We start from the raw sequence: 15824 nt of genomic DNA, 5'->3' as shown, positions 1-15824 counted from the left end.
TCAGGCGCAGACAGGCCCCTCCTCCGAGCTCCCAGAGCCTCTTCCCGGAGTCCACGCCCCGCGGGACCTGGAGGCCGGGCGGGCGGGCTGTGTTCAGGGCAGCGGCGGTCCGGGGTGAGGAAGGAGCCAGCGCCGTCCCCCCACCTCGCCCGGTGCGGTGACTCCCCTCGCGGTTCTGTGCCCCCGGCCCGCCGCTCGAGGCGCAGCCGATCGGGTTCTCCGCGAGCGCGAGCTCAGCCCCCGGCCCCCCCGCGCCCCGTTGCCCCGGTAACTACGCACGCCGGCCGGGCCGGTTGCCCGGGTAACCACGCACGCCCGGCCGAGCTGCTGGCTGCCGGGAGGGAAGCGGAGGGACGGCCGCGGGCGGCGAACGGGGGCGGGGACGTGAGAGACCCGGGCTCCGGGGGGAGACTGGGAGTGCTGGACGCCCGAGGACTCCGTCCAGAGACACAATTGCAGGAAGTGGCCGGTCAGATCCTTCCGGGGCAGCCTGGCTCCACCGCGCGGGAGCTCGAGGGGAGGGGGCTGCGGCGGGAGAGCGGGAGGGTGGGGTGGGGGGGACGCGGGGACAGGCCCAGGCCGCCGGGGACTCCTGCAGCTCGAGAACTTTCCCTGCGACCGAGGAGACTTCCTTCTGGGGGAAGGCCCTGCCGCCGGAAGACCTGGGAAAGCCATTGCTGAGGGGAGGGGTCCTCGGGGATCGGGGACCTCCGCCCACAGGAGGGGCGGTTTCCCGGGCTGTCCTGCGGAGCCGTCTGGAGGGGTGCGGGGCTGCAGGCTTTCCCTGGAGTACGATAAGAGAGAAAACAACAGTCATCGTTGGCGCTCGGCGGCGCCTGGCGGATGACAAGGGCTCGCACAGGCATGAGCTCACCGGCCACGTGACTCCTGGGAAGGGGTGGGGTAGGAGGGCCCCGGCCGAGGTCCAGCTGTGGGGCAGGAGGGAACCCCAGCCCGAGCAGTACCGCAGAAGACACTTCTCTGCACCCCCTCTCTTCTGTGTCAGAGAGCTTGGGTAATGCATTTGTCATAGCAGTACTTCCGGTAATAATCTAATTATGTTTAAGGATTTATACCTTTCAGGACGATTTGTGGAATCTAATTAGCAGCGGAGGTCAGTTTGCAACCTGAAAGTCTTTTTTATTTTTAAGTCATTTCTTAATTAAATTTCAAGAGTTGTAAGATTATAACAATAAATAATTAACGGTAAAAAAAAAAAAAGTACCTAATTCCTTGCACGGAGGTTTAATCTTATTTGAGTTGGAACCAAATTAAGATTCCAGGCGAGGTGTTTGCCACCAAGATGAAGGGTTGGGATACTGATGAATTTGGTGTTGTACAAGGCAGAAGCCAGGATGCTTGCGAGGAGAATGAGGCTACAGGAAGAGGGGAGATGGGAAGCAGAAACCTGCTTGACTTGTAGTACAAACCCAAGGTTTAGTGAGATGGTCCAGATAGGAAGAAGCCCCACTATCCAGTTCCCTATCACACACATTGCACCGATTGTCGGTGGGCTGGTTGCCCTTTAAGGACCTTTCCAGGGCGCCTGGGTGGTTCAATCGGTTGATCGTGGGACTCCTGATTTTGGCTCAGGTCAAGATCCCTGGTTCTTGAGATCCAGCCCTGGGTCGAGCTCTGTGCTGAGCGTGGAGGCTGTCTCTCTGTCTCTGTCTCTGTCTCTGTCTCTCTCTCCCTCTCTCTCTCTCTCCCCTGCCCCCTGCTCGTGCAAGCACTCGTGCACACGCAAGCGCATGCGTGCTCTCGCTCTCCCTCAAAACAAAACAAAGCAAAACAAAACCTTCCCACAGCAGATTCCAGAGTTGTGTACACCTGTCAATCACTGTGGCACCCCTTCTGGATTTGATGCAACTATCCAACTATCCCACTATTACTCTCTGCCTTTGACTTTTTTTTTTAAGGTTTTGTGGGTTTTTTTTAATGTTCATTTATTTATTTATGAGAGGGGGGAGGGGCAGAGAGAGAGGGACAGAGGCTCCGAAGCAGGCTCTGCGCTGTCAGCACAGAGCCCAACTCAGGGTTTGATCTCATGAACCCTGAGATCACCACCTGAGCTGAAGTAGGCCGCTACTCCATTGAGCCACCCAGGCGCTCCTGCCTTTGGCTTTCTTTTGTAAAAAAAAATTTTAATGTTTATTTTTGAGAGAGAGAGAGAGAGAGACAGAGCACAAGTGGGGGAGGGGCAGAGAGAGGAGACACAGAATCCGAACCAGGCTCCAGGCTGTCAGCACAGAGCCCCACGCGGGGCTGGAACTCAGGAACCTAGAGATCATGACCTGAGCTGAAGTCCGCTGCTTACTCCATTGAACTACCCAGGTGCCCCACCTGCCTTTGACTTTAAAATGTGGACTGCATACCAGCACTCCTTGGCTGCTGTGTCCTATGATCAGGTCAGCTTTCTTGTCTCAGTCAGCCAAAGTCCCAGCAGGCCAGAACCAAGCCAAAAGACCACAAAGATCTCAGGATTCAGAACTGGAACAACTTCAAACCTCTATCAAGTGAGAGGCAGTGTGATGTTAGTTAAGAGGCTCCCTCTAGAGACAGCTGGCCTGGGTTCAAATCCCAGCTCTGCCCCTCATAATCCATGGAACCTCAGGCAAAACCCTCAAAATGGGAATGATCATAAGACCTGCCTCATGGGGGTTGCTTTGAGGATTACGAGTTAATTCCTCCCATTACATGCTTAGAACACCTACTGGCTGGTGATAGAAACTAGTTAAGTGTTTGCGAGTGTTATGAAGAGTCTCCATTATGCGAACCATACTGCTAGGATGTAAGGAGTTCTTGATGTCCAGAGAACATTTGGAAGTGAGATGCAGGACATGATTAGACCCCTCGGTGAGAGGTACTAGTGAGACCTACAAATGTGAGAGAAGAAAAAGTAGAGGTCATGTAGTCCAACTGCCTATCCTGGGCCAACATCCTTCTTAAAATAGCTGGGTTTTCTTTGATGTTCTATCAGAAAACTTTCAAGGACTTGGAACTAAGACCATTCTATTTTTGCACAACTGTACGAATAATCTTACTGATATAAGAAGATGGATATTTCAATTATCAAAATTTCTTTTGAAGGAATCTTTTTTTTTTTTTTAATGGATAAAGGGGCTTGCCCCTTCAACTGCCATCTCGGGAGGATACATCTTGTTGGACTGGGAAATCCTTTGTTTTACTGAGCTTGGAGCTGAGTTTTTATATAAGTTGTGAGGCCCAGGATGAACAAAATCCACCTGTATGGTAGTACAGAGAAGAAGCAAGGGCGGCAGTATTCCAGTAGCTGAACTGGGACTTTGGAGACCACATATATCTAATAGAGACTTAAGTAAAGACAAGACTAATGATTGTATTATTTACTAGAAATGGGACACACTTGCACGAAGAAGTACAGAGAAGAAATTAAAATCACTTAAGAGGCACCTGGGAGGCTCAGTTGGTTAAGTGTTAGTCTCTTGATCTCGGCTCAGATCATGATCTCAAGGTTTGTGAGTTTGAGCCCTGCCTTGGGCTCTGCATTGGTGGCGTAGAGCCTGCTTCAAATTCTCTCCCTCTTCAGCCCCTCCTTCAGTCACTCGTGCGTGCGCGCGCTCTCAAAATAAATTTAAAAAATCACCTAACATTCTGCCACTGAAATAGTCATTGTTTCGATGAGTATCATTCCAATGTGCATGTTAGGTTGTTTGATAGAGGTATTTAATATAAACTTTCTTACATTTATAGAAAAGGCTGCCTGCCTCTCACCTCTTCCACCGGTCCTTGCACCGCCCCTCCAACCTACCTCTTCCACCAATAGGGTGGCCCCCACCCCCCACCCCCACACTGGAGTCTCAGCAACATAACCACTCATTGCCTTTGGAGATTTCTCCACGATCTGACTCCAAACTCTAATATTCTGGATGAGCTTCTGCGGGTTTACTCTAGTTTGTCAACGTCCCTTTGACAACCTGTCTCCCCATCTGGAGCAGAATCATTCAGGTGCAGTCTGAGGAGGGCAGAAAGCAGGCAACTGTCACCACCCTGCGTCGGCCACTACATGGGCTGTCCTGGAAGCTGTGGCCATACACACAGCCCCTCCCCAACCCCACCCGCAGTCTTTCACACATTGCTGCTGTTAGCCCAAATCACTCTCACCCTGTTTTGTGTCAAATTTTAAAGTGAAAAATACCCATTTTACTAAAAGTTTCATATAGGACATAGGGAAGAGGGTGATGTCACACAGAGCACAGTATTTCTATTTAACACCACTGAATAGGGGTGCCTGGATGGCTCAGTCGGTTGAATGTCCAACTTTTTTTTTTTTTTAATGTTTCTCTATTTTTGGAGAGAGAGAGAGAGACAGAGTGCGAGCAGGGGAGGGGCAGAGAGAGAGGGAGACACAGAATCAGAAGCAGGCCCCAGGCTCCGAGGGGTCAGCACAGAGCCCAATGCAGGGCTCAAACCCAAGAACTGTGAGATTATGACCTGAGCTAAAGTCAGACGTGTAACCAACTGAGCCATCCAGGTGCCTATGAATGTCCAACTCTTGATTTTGGCTCAGGTCATGATCCCAGGGTCATGGGATCGAGTCCCAAGTCATGCTTCGAGATGAGTGTGGAGCCTGCCTTGGAATCTCTCTCTCTCTCTCTCTCTCTCTCTCTCTCTCTCTCGCACGTGCACTCCCTCTGCCCCCCCATTACACACTCACATTCTCTCTAAAAATAAAAATAAGAAATAAAAACACCACTGGGCAGAGTTACTATCTCCTCAACATCCCTCTTCAGCTGGCTTCCAGCTAGGGTGGACCCAGGTCTTGAGGGGCCTGAGGCTTCTAGTTTGATGGGCTGGCCTTAAGGAAAAGAACACGGGGGCATCTGGCTGGCTCAGTCAGGAGTGTGCAATTCTTGATCTGGGGGTCATGAGTTTGATGTGCGTTATCCCACATTGGGGGCAGAGATTACTTAAAAAGATACAAAATTAAGTATGAAATAAATAATTAGAATGTGAAAATAAATGACAACAAATTACAAATGTCAGTCAAAAAGCTGACAAAGATCCAAATATATCAAAGCCTAGAAGAGTAACAATATCTTTATGAATTAACTGTCTGTATTACTTTCTACTTATTGCATATTCTTTGATTACTTTTTCATATGACAATGATTTTGTAATGTTTTCTTTGGAAGGAATAGAAAAATAACTGTCTTTCCTGTAGCAAACAAGGGAAATTTATTCTTTTTGTTACCAATAAGTGGGATGCATGCAAGTTCAAACACAAACGTGCTCTTTGTAGCACTGCCACAGGTTTATGCCCTACACTAGGAATTCTGATTGGCAAATTATATTTTGCACAATTTTCATCAAAAAGACTTCCATGATTCCATGTGTCACATAACTGAGTATATCCTGACGGGAGAGGACTTCTGTTTTGACGAGGCATCACTGAAAGTCAAGCCCTCCGTTTGCAACGCCACAAACCTGATGATTGGAAGGATTTTCCATAGACTAGTTTCAGGCTCTGTATGTTTCAAACCTCATTTCTCCTCTACCAACTACATGCTTCTAGGGCTCAGAATTTCAGATATGTTCCCACAGTCTCTGACCCAGTGCCTGTCATAATGCTGGGTGTGTCTGCATAGCTGATATGAGAGTATTCCTGCAAGCTATTCCTGCACGGGGATGGTTACCAGTCACTGCATAGGAAAGCAGCCATGACCTGCATAAATATATCCCACTGACCTCAAATGAAATGTACTTGCAACTAAACCTCACCCTAGCTAGATCACCGAAATTCCTGTGGCCACTCCAGTACTAGACGACAGAAAGGGAAGTTTGCAGAGGGGTCAGAGTAGAGAAAGGGCCGTCTTGGGGCGCCTGGCTGGCTCAGTCGGTAAAGCATGTGACTCTTGATCTCAGAGTTTTAAGTCTGAGTCCCACATCGGGTGTAGAGATTACTTAAAACCTTTTTAAGTTAGAGGCATCTGGGTGGCTCAGTCAGCTAAGCGCCTGACTCCTGATTTCAGCTCAGGTCATGATCTCGTGGTTACTGAGATGAAGCCCCACGTTGGGCTCTGCGCTCATAGTGCAGAGCCTGTTTGGGATTCTCTCTCTTCCTCTCTCCCTCTCTGCCTCCTCCCCTAAAATAAACCAGTTTAGGTGCTTACAGAGCAGAATAAATGTCTCTTTCTCTAGGGTAGCGAAAATAATAATAAAAATAAAGTAGGGGCACCTAAGTGGCTGTCACTTAAGCATGAGACTCTTGATCTCGGCTCAGATCTTGATCTGAGGGTCATGAGTTCAACCCCACATAGGGCTCCACGCGGAGCCTACTTTTAAAAAAATAAGATTTTATTTTTAAGTAATCTCTATACCCAATGTGTGGCTCAAACCCACAGCCCTGAGATCAAGAGTCATATGCTCTACTGACTGGGCATTCAGGCACCCCTACATTTTCCCCGTTCTTACACAAAAGGTAGCACCTTGTTAGCTCACTTAATAATAGATTAGTTTGGAAAGAGCCTCTGTATTCTTTTTGTAACTGTACAGTATTAATTGTACGGGTATATCATAATCTATTAACTGACTTGATGGACACTTACGTGTTTTCAATCTTTTGCTATTACATACAATGCTGTAGTGTTTAATCTCATACCTAATGTGTAACTTCAGATCTATGTCACGTTCTACGTGGTATACCTAATGATAGCCTCCTGCAAGTGGGGTTGCTGAGTCAAAGGGTACGCGTGTTTGTCGTTTCTGTGTGTAGCCCACTTGCCTCCACATGAGGCCTACCATCTTGCACACCCACCAGGAATGCGTGAGTGTCACTAATTCCCTAGAACTTTGACAAGTCTTTTCAAACTTGGGGATTTTTACCAACTTGACAGATGAAAAGTGTCACAGTTCAGTTTCATTTGTCCTTTTAAAATTTATTTATTTGAAGTTTATTTATTTATTTTGAGAGCGAGAGAGAGAGCACATGTTCGCTTTCAGGGCGCGGACAGGAGGAGAGGGAGAGAGAGAATTCCAAGGAAGCTCCAAGCTCAACCCAACCTGGCCCTCAATCTCTCAACTCTGGGATTGTGATCTGAGTCAAAATCAAGAGTCGGATGCTTAACTGACTGAACCACCCAGGTGCCCCTAAAAAAAAAAAAAAAAAAAAAAGTCATGGGGTGCCTGGGTGGCTCCGTCGGTTAAGTGTCCAACTTCAGCTCAGGTCATGATCTCACAGTCCGTGAGTTCGAGCCCCGCATGGGCTCTGTGCTGACAGCTCAGAGCCTGGAGCCTGCTTTGGATTCTGTGTCTCCCTCTCTCTCTGCCCCTCCCCCATTCATGCTCTGTCTCTCTCGGTCTCAAAAATAAATAAACATTTTTTTTTAAAAAGTCTTAAAACATTGTTTAAAGGATAGGGCGCCTGGGTGGTTCAGTCAGTTGAGTGTCCAACTCTTGATTTGAGCTCAGATCATGATCTCACGGTTGTAAGATCAAGCCCCACATCCGGCTCTGTGCTGTCAGCATCGGGCCTGCTTACGATTCTCTCTCTCCTTCTCTCTCTGCCCCTCTCCTACTCATGCTCTCTCTCTCTCTCTCCCAGAATAAATAAATAAACTTTTAAAAAAAGACAACTTTTTTTTTTTTTTTTTAGAGCAATTGAAGGTTCCCAGCAAAATTGAGAGGAAGGGGAAGGCGCAGAGATTCCCACACGCCCTCTGCCCCCACCCTTGCACGGCCTCCCCCATTACGAACGGCCTCCCCAGAGCGGTACGTTCATTACAGCTGACAAACCTGAAGTGGCACACCGCAACCACACAGGGTCCGTCGTTCACATGGTGGTTCCCTCTTGCCGTTGTACCTTCCGTGGGCTTGGACAAACATAAAATGACATGTCTCTATCATTATGACATCATACGGTCGTTACTGCTCTAAAAATCCTGGGTTCTGCCTGTTCCTACCTCCACCCTGTTTCCCAGCCCCTAGCGATCACTGATACTCTCTCCAGGTTTGCCTTTTCCAGAGTGTCATAAAGTTGGAATCACACACTATGTAGCCTTTTCAGATGGCTTCTTTCACTTAGTATGTGCATTTAAGTTTCCTGAAAGTCTTCCTTTTTAAAAAAATTTTTTTTGAAATGTTAATTTATTGGGGCGCCTGGGTGGCTCGGTCAGTTGGGCGACCGACTTTGGCTCAGGTCATGATCTCGCAGTCTGTGAGTTCGAGCCCCGCATCGGGCTCTGTGCTGACAGCTCAGAGCCTGGAGCCTGTTTCAGATTCTGTGTCTCCGTCTCTCTCTGACCCTCCCCCCTTCATGCTCTCTCTCTGTCTCAAAAATAAATAAACATTAAAAAAATTTTTTTTAACTTTTTTTTAACGTTTATTTATTATTGAGAGATAGAGAGACACAGGGCGTGAGCAGGGGAGGGGTAGAGAGAGTGGGAAACACAGAATCCGAAGCAGGCTCCAGGCTCTGAGCTGTCAGCACAGAGCCCGACGTGGGACTTGAACTCACCAACTGCGAGATCATGACCTGAGCTGAAGTCGGTCGCTTAACCGACTGAGCCACCCAGGCACCCCTGACTTCATCTTTTTTTTTAAATGTTTATTTATTTTTGAGAAAGAGAGAGAGCTCGCATGCAAGTGGGGGAAGGGCAGGGCGGACAGAGGAGCCAAAGTGGCCTCTGGGCTGACAACAGCGAGCCCGATGTGGGGCTTGAACTCAACTGTGAGATCATGACCTGAGCTGAAGCTGGACACTCAACTGACTGAGCCACCCAGGTGCCCTGCTCTCCTGCACTCTTAAAAAAAAAAAAGTCACCCCCTTCCATTTCCTCTACTGTACATTTAGCAGAGGTATGCTTGTGCCCCTGACAGCTGGGAGCTGATGGTAGAGGCTGCTGGTCCTCTGGCTGGCACTTCCGGTTTGCTGTTGTCCTTGGGGAAACCTAAACCTGAGCCTGGGACAGAGGGGGATGTACCCCAAACACTCCTTTGACCCAGGTCACCAGGGTGTGCTCCAGGGCATGCTAGACTTAAATCAGCGGGTCAACTGGGAGCCATCCATCTGTGCTTTCCGAAGCAGTTCGGCTGTAAGAGGAAGTCAGGCAGGAAAAAGCTTTCCCATTTGCAAACGAACCATGGCCAGAGCAAGCACGCACAATTGTGGAAGCTGGTCGCGGGTCATATAGTGAAGGACTTGGTGTTAAGGACGGCCAAGCGTCCGGGCACCTGGGGGCTCAGTCGGGTGAGCTTCTGACTCTCGATTTCCACTCAGGTCATGATCTCACCGGTTTGTGGGTTCCAGCTCTGCGTCAGGCTCTGCACTAGTGGCTTGGAGCCTGCTTGGGATTTTCTCTCTCTCCCTCTCTCTCTGCCCTCCCCTGCTCTCTCTCTCTCTCAAAATAAATTAAAAAAACTTTAAAAAATAAAGAAAAGAATCATTCTGAATTGCAGGCATTTTCTTTGGCACGCTCACTTTCTACACCTGGACTTCCCTAGATGTTGCCTTTTCCAGCAGGAGTGACAATTTCCGGTTTTCTTTCTTTCTTTCTTTTGACAATCTCTGGTTTTCTAATGGCCCTGCAAACTTCACGATATCCTTTGGATCTGCCTACCTCCCAGTTTGATGGGGTTACCTCCTCTGCCTTCCCCTCCTCCCTCTTCCTCCCTCCGCTCCCCACCCCCCGCTGCCCAGCTATTGGCCTCACAGTGGTGACCTGGGGTAGTCCAGGGCCTTTAGCACCCCACTGTCTTCAGCACATGGTGGGGGTGTGTGCAGAAAGGGGACTGGACTGACTGAAGAGGGAGCAGAGGGGGATCCAGGCTGGGAGGGTGTGTGCCTGGCAATCCAGCTGGATGCAGGGGTATGCTGGATGGGTGAGTCAGCAAATCAGTTCCATGAGGCCCCTGACATGAGGCTGCAGGGGGTGACTGGGAGGTAGGGGTGAGAGGCACTGCCCCTTCCCAGGGAATCACCTCCAAGGGGAAATAGTGAGGGGGGGAGGGCGGGGTGGGGGAAGGAAACAAAGGAAGGGGAAAATAAGAAAAAGTGAGACAGAGGTGCTGTTGTCTGCTGGGGGGAAGCCTGGGACTATGTTTATTTTTAGTAACGTCTACCCCCAACATGGGGCTAGAACTCATCACCCTGGGATCAAGGGTCCTAGGCTCTTCCCACTGAGCCAGCCAGGTGCCCAAGGGTGTTGGAATTTTGACTGGGACTGCATTAAATCTGTGGACTGCTCACTTTTCATTTTACTGGAATCTTAACTATATTGTCTTCCTGTCCATGAACATGGATGTCTTTCCTTTGTTCAGGTCCTCTTTAATTTCATTCAGCAGTAAGTTGTAGTTTTCAGTGTATAGGTCTTTCACCTCATTTACATTTATTCCTAGGTATTTTATTCTTTTAGATGATATTATAAATGGAATCACCTTTTTTTTCTCATTCTAATTCCACAGCTACTTTTTTTTTTTAATGTTTATTCATTTTTGAAAGAGAGAGAAACATATCATGAGTGGGGGAAGAGCAGAGAGAGAGGGAGACACAGAATCCAAAGCAGGCTCTAGGCTCTGAGCTGTCAGCACAGAGCCTGACACAGGACTCGAACCCACAAACTGAGAACACTGGTTGATTCTGAAAGGGTGTAACTTAGGAACAGTCAGATGGAAGAGTTACATAGGGCTAGGTATGGGGAAAGGGCATGCAGCTTTTCAGACCGGCCACTCTCCCAAATCTCCACATGTGCACCAACCCAGAAATTCCAGAATTGCCTTCCTAATCTCGTTTTCATATTGTTCATTGCTGGTGTACAGAAACATAGCAGGGTTTTGTGTTGATCTTGTACCCTACAACTTTGTTGAATTAACTTACTAGCTCTAGGAGTTTTCTTGTAGATTCTTTGGGGTTTTCTGTATATAGGATCATGTCACCTATGAATAAAGTTAATGTTACTTCTTTTCGAATTTGGATGGCTTTTATTTCACTTTCTTTTCTAATTGCTCTAGAATTTCCACTATCTCATTGTAGTTTTAATTACCCTAATAATTGATAATGTTGGCAACCTCTTCATGTTTATTAACTATGTGGATGTCATCTTCTGTGAAATGCCACTTCAAGTCTTTTGTCCATTTTTTCAAATGACTTGTCTTTTACGTATCTATATCTAACCTAGATACACATTTATTTTCTGATATATGCATTGTCCTGTGTCAGATATACGCATTACGAATATTTTCTCCTAGTCCATGGCTTGTTTTTTACTCTCGATGGTCTTTTAATGGGTAATTCTTAATTTTAATGAAGTCAATTCTATCATTCCATTATGATTTTGTGTCTATTTAAGAAATCATTGCCCATAGGGGCACCTGGGTGGCTCAGTCGGTTAAGCGTCCGACTTCGGTTCGGGTCATGATCTCCCGGTTCGTGAGTTCGAGCCCTGCATAGGGCTCTGCTGATAGCATAGAGCCTAGAGCCTGCTTTGGATTCTGGGTCTCCCTCTCTCTCTGCCCCTCCCCTACTCATGCTCTGTCTCTGTCTTTCAAAAATGAATAAATGTTAAAAAAAAAAAAAAAAAGAAATCATTGCCCATCAACTTCACAAATTTTTAAAAATTAATTTCAGGGGGTGCCTGGGTGGCTCAGTTGGTTAAGCGTCTGACTCTTGGTTTTGGCTTGGGTCATGCATGGTCTCACGGTTTGTGAGATCGAGAACTGACTTGGGCTCTGCACTGGGATTCTCTCTCTTCTTCTCTGTCCCTCCCTCACTCTCTCTCTCTCAAAATAAGTAAATAAAATTTAAAATTTTTAAAAATTTAATTTCAGGAATTCATATTTATCCCTGTTTGCTTATTATTATTATTATTATTATTATTATTATTTTAGAGAAACAGTGAGGAAGAGGAGCAGAGGGGGAGAGAGAGAGAGAATCTTTTTTTTTTTAAATTTTTTTAACGTTTTATTTTATTTTTGAGACAGAGAGAGACAGAGTATGAACAGGGGAGGGGCAGAGAGACAGGGAGACACAGAATCTGAAATGGGCTCCAGGCTCTGAGCTGTCAACACAGAGCCTGACGCGGGGCTCAAACTCACGGACCGTGAGATCATGACCCGAGCCGAAGTCGGACGCTTATCCGACTGAGCCACCCAGGCGCCCCAAGAGAGAGAGAATCTTAAGCAGGCTCCAGGCTCAGCACAGAGTTAACACAGGGCTGAATTCTAAGCCCTGGGATCATGACCTGAATGGAAATCAAGAGTCCAACACTCAACCAACTGAGCCCCCCCTGGCACCCCAGCTTTTTTTTTTAAAGTAAACTCTTTCCCCAACGTGGGGTTCAAACTCAAGGACCCAAGATCAAGAGTTGCATATTCTAAGGGCTGAGCCAGCCAGGCACCCCATCCCTGTTTGCTTTAAATACTTTCTAGATAATGCCTAGACATAAAAATAAGCACATTTATCATTATTAAATATCTTATTGTTATATATGGTGAGGGACCATAAGGCAAGCTGAGGGCCAAGCACAAGCTAGCATTACCGCCCCTCCCCCTCAACACCCTCTGTGGGACATGTATGACATTCCTCAGGCTCTCCTGGCTGCCTGAGGACAAAGGAAAGAACACAAAACAAATGGTTAAACTGATAGTCTCCACCAGTTTACAAATATCTTAGTAAATTACAAGAAAATGGCAATCTTATCAATAACCTAATCTCCAGAAACCTACAGACTCATGGGGCGCCTGGGTGGCGCAGTCGGTTAAGCATCCGACTTCAGCCAGGTCACGATCTTGCGGTCCGTGAGTTCGAGCCCCGCGTCAGGCTCTGGGCTGATGGCTCAGAGCCTGGAGCCTGTTTCTGATTCTGTGTCTCCCTCTCTCTCTGCCCCTCCCCCGTTCATGCTCTGTCTCTCTCTGTCCCAAAAATGAATAAACGTTGAAAAAAAAAATTAAAAAAAAAAAAAAGAAAAAGAAACCTACAGACTCAGTTTCCAGGAGCCCCAACATCACCCTCCCTCCATAGTGATGGGGGGAACAAAGGCAGAAGGAAATGGCAGGTGAAATTGAATTTCCTTATAACCTGCAGTGCATTGACAGATACTTGAGGCAAGCAGAGTGTTTCTCCAGGAACCTCCTGCTGTCTTCATGTTAATGCTTTGCTAGGGGGAAAAGCAACCTTAGTTTGACAACAGCAAGGCCTCTAGTATTCTGTGAGCCTTCTTTAGCACATGAACATCCCTTTGGAAACCTCCCTTTTGACTTTACCTCCTCCAAGTCCATGGTATATAACCAGCCATTCTTTATACCCCCAGAGCTGCTCTTCCTGCCTACCGCACCGCCCACCCCCACCGCGTTAATGAAATCTTTCTTGGCTGTGGGCTCGGAACCCCACCACCATTCCAAAACCTCATCATATTTAGTTTATCCCTTTATCTCAGCAAGAACTTTTTCAATGCAACCTGTTAATCTAGTCCATTAGTCAGTAGTCTCAGTTTTATGATTTCTGTGATTTCACAAGCATGCCTTCCTGTCTTCACCCTAGTCCCTCCTCCCTTTTTTAAAGTAATCCCTACACCCAACATGGGGCTCAAACTCACAACCCACAGATCAAGAGTCTCATGCTCCTCTGACTGAGCCAGCCAGGCACCCTCACTCTAGTCCTTTCTTTAAGTCTTCATCCTGCCTGAGGTAGGGAAATTCCTCCATTGACACAACCCCAAACATGCTCAGGATCACGGGACATGGGGTTGTTTCTTCATCGAAGGAGGAACTTTCTGCAGCCTGATGACTCTTTTATTGTTTTTATGGATCTAAGGCTTAATTATTTGATTCTTATTAATGGTAAGTTTAGCCCCCCTCAACCGGCTACCCCCCCACCAAAAAACAAAAAACAAACTGAGTATTTGTAGCATCAATTGCCTTCTAGGCAGAGTGGATTTTGACAGGTGGAAAGTCCTTTGTTCTGGAAATCAACTAGGTGGGGACAAGATCAGGGAAGAACTAAGAGTTCTTTACAGATGAGAAGAAGATTTTTATGATGCCATTAAATAGAATGAAGTAGATCTCCATGTTTTTATTTGGAAAAATTGTCCAGAATATATTAAATTTTTAAAAAACTTTTTTTAATGTTTATTTTTGAGAGAGAGATAGAGTGCGAGTGGGGAAGGGGCAGAGAGAGAGAGGGAGACAGAATCTGAAGCAGGCTCCAGGTTCTGAGCTGTCAGCACAGAGCCTGTTGAGGGGCTCAAACTCACAAACCATGAGATCATGACCTGAGACGAAGTCGGACGCTTAACCAACTGAGCCACCCAGTCGGGTTTTTTTTTTAATTATATTAATAAAAATTAATATATTAATTTTTAAAAGCAAAAAGCAGGGACACCTGGGTGGCTCAGTCAATTAAGCCACCGGCCTAGGCTCAGGTCATGATCTCACGTTTCGGGGGTTTGAGCACCACGTTGGGCTCTGTGCTGACAGCTCAGAGCCTGGAGCCTGCTTCAGATTCTGTCTCCTGCTCTCAGCTCCTCCCCTGCTCTCTCCAATATAAAATAAAACATTTGAGAAAAAAAAAAAAAAAAAGCAAAAAAGCAAAGGGGCCCTGGCTGGCTCGGTCAGTAGAGCATGTGACTTTTTGTTTAAGTTAAAAAAAAAAAAAACTTTAAAACTCCAGCAGCACAGAGCGTGTTGTGGGGCTCGAACTCACAAACCGAACTCAGGAGCCGTAAGATCATTGATAAGGTTTGGGGGTGATGTGGAATGGTTTGTAGGGTTTGGATCTGACAGCCAAGAAAGAATTCTTGAAGACGTCTCTGACGCAAAAAAGTGATTTTATTAAAGCACGGGAACAGGACCCGTGGGCAGAAAGAACTGCACTCTAAGTGTGTGGGGTGACCATTTTATGGAGTTGGGGGAGAGGGAGGGATAAAGTCAAAAGGGAGGTTTCCAAAGGGATGTTCATGTGCTAAAGGCTCACAGAATACTGGAGGCCTTGCTATTGTCAAACTAAGGTTGTTTTTCCCTCTAGGAAAGCATTAACATTAAGACAGTAGGGAGTTCCTGGACTTTAGGCCATTGATGGGATTGCCTTTTTCCTGTAATTTACTAAGATATTTGTAAACTGATGGAGACACGTCTGTGTGACTGTGATCTCTATCAGTTAGCCACTTGTTCTCTTTCCTTTCATTTGTTCTGGGGCAGCTGGGAGTGCCTAAGGAACATCACACATATCCCACCATGGGGGAGTGGGGAGGGGAGGGGGTAGGTGTGCTAGCTGTGCTTGGCCCTCAGCTTGCCTATGGTCCCTCATCAACCATGACCTGAGCCAAAATGAAGAGTCAGACACTCAACCAACTGAGCCACCCAGGCACCCTAGATTTTATTTTTAAGTCATCTCTCCATCCAACATGGGCTTGAGTTTAGGACCCTGAGATCAAGAATTGTATATTCCACCAACTGAGCCAGCCAGGCGCCCCAAAATACGTATTTTTGACTATTACAAAAGTTTATTTAACAAAAAAGTTCAATATGAAAATGCACATGACTGATTTTTATATTGTAGTGAAACAGGTTCTATGGAGAGAGGGGACTTGTGGAAGCAGTTCATTTTTTCTGGTGAACACCCACTGTTTATACTTGTTCCAAGGCTTCTAACATGATGATACTATGTCCTCAAATTACCACCATTCCAGTATTGTTCTGTTGCCCCCTAGTTGTCATCTCCACACATTCATCTCTCACAAGATTCACAAAGAGATCAAACCCCTACAATATTCCTTGGACATGCTGCCACCAACTAATTTCAATAATTTATTGCCTATAAATGTTTTCAACTCCAGAAGGTGAGCTTTGCTCAT

At 46.9% G+C, this 15824-nt stretch overlaps 1 pseudogene; it reads right to left on the bottom strand.

Moving 5' to 3' along the window:
• Positions 1-15597: 15597 nt before the first annotated feature.
• On the bottom strand, positions 15598-15824 carry LOC115505061 (annotated as a pseudogene).

The sequence above is a fragment of the Lynx canadensis genome, chromosome F1, assembly GCF_007474595.2.
Source record: "Lynx canadensis isolate LIC74 chromosome F1, mLynCan4.pri.v2, whole genome shotgun sequence".
NCBI lineage: Eukaryota > Metazoa > Chordata > Mammalia > Carnivora > Felidae > Lynx > Lynx canadensis.
The sequence above is the reverse complement of the archived record's forward strand: the minus strand, read 5'-3'. Positions and strand labels throughout refer to the sequence as shown.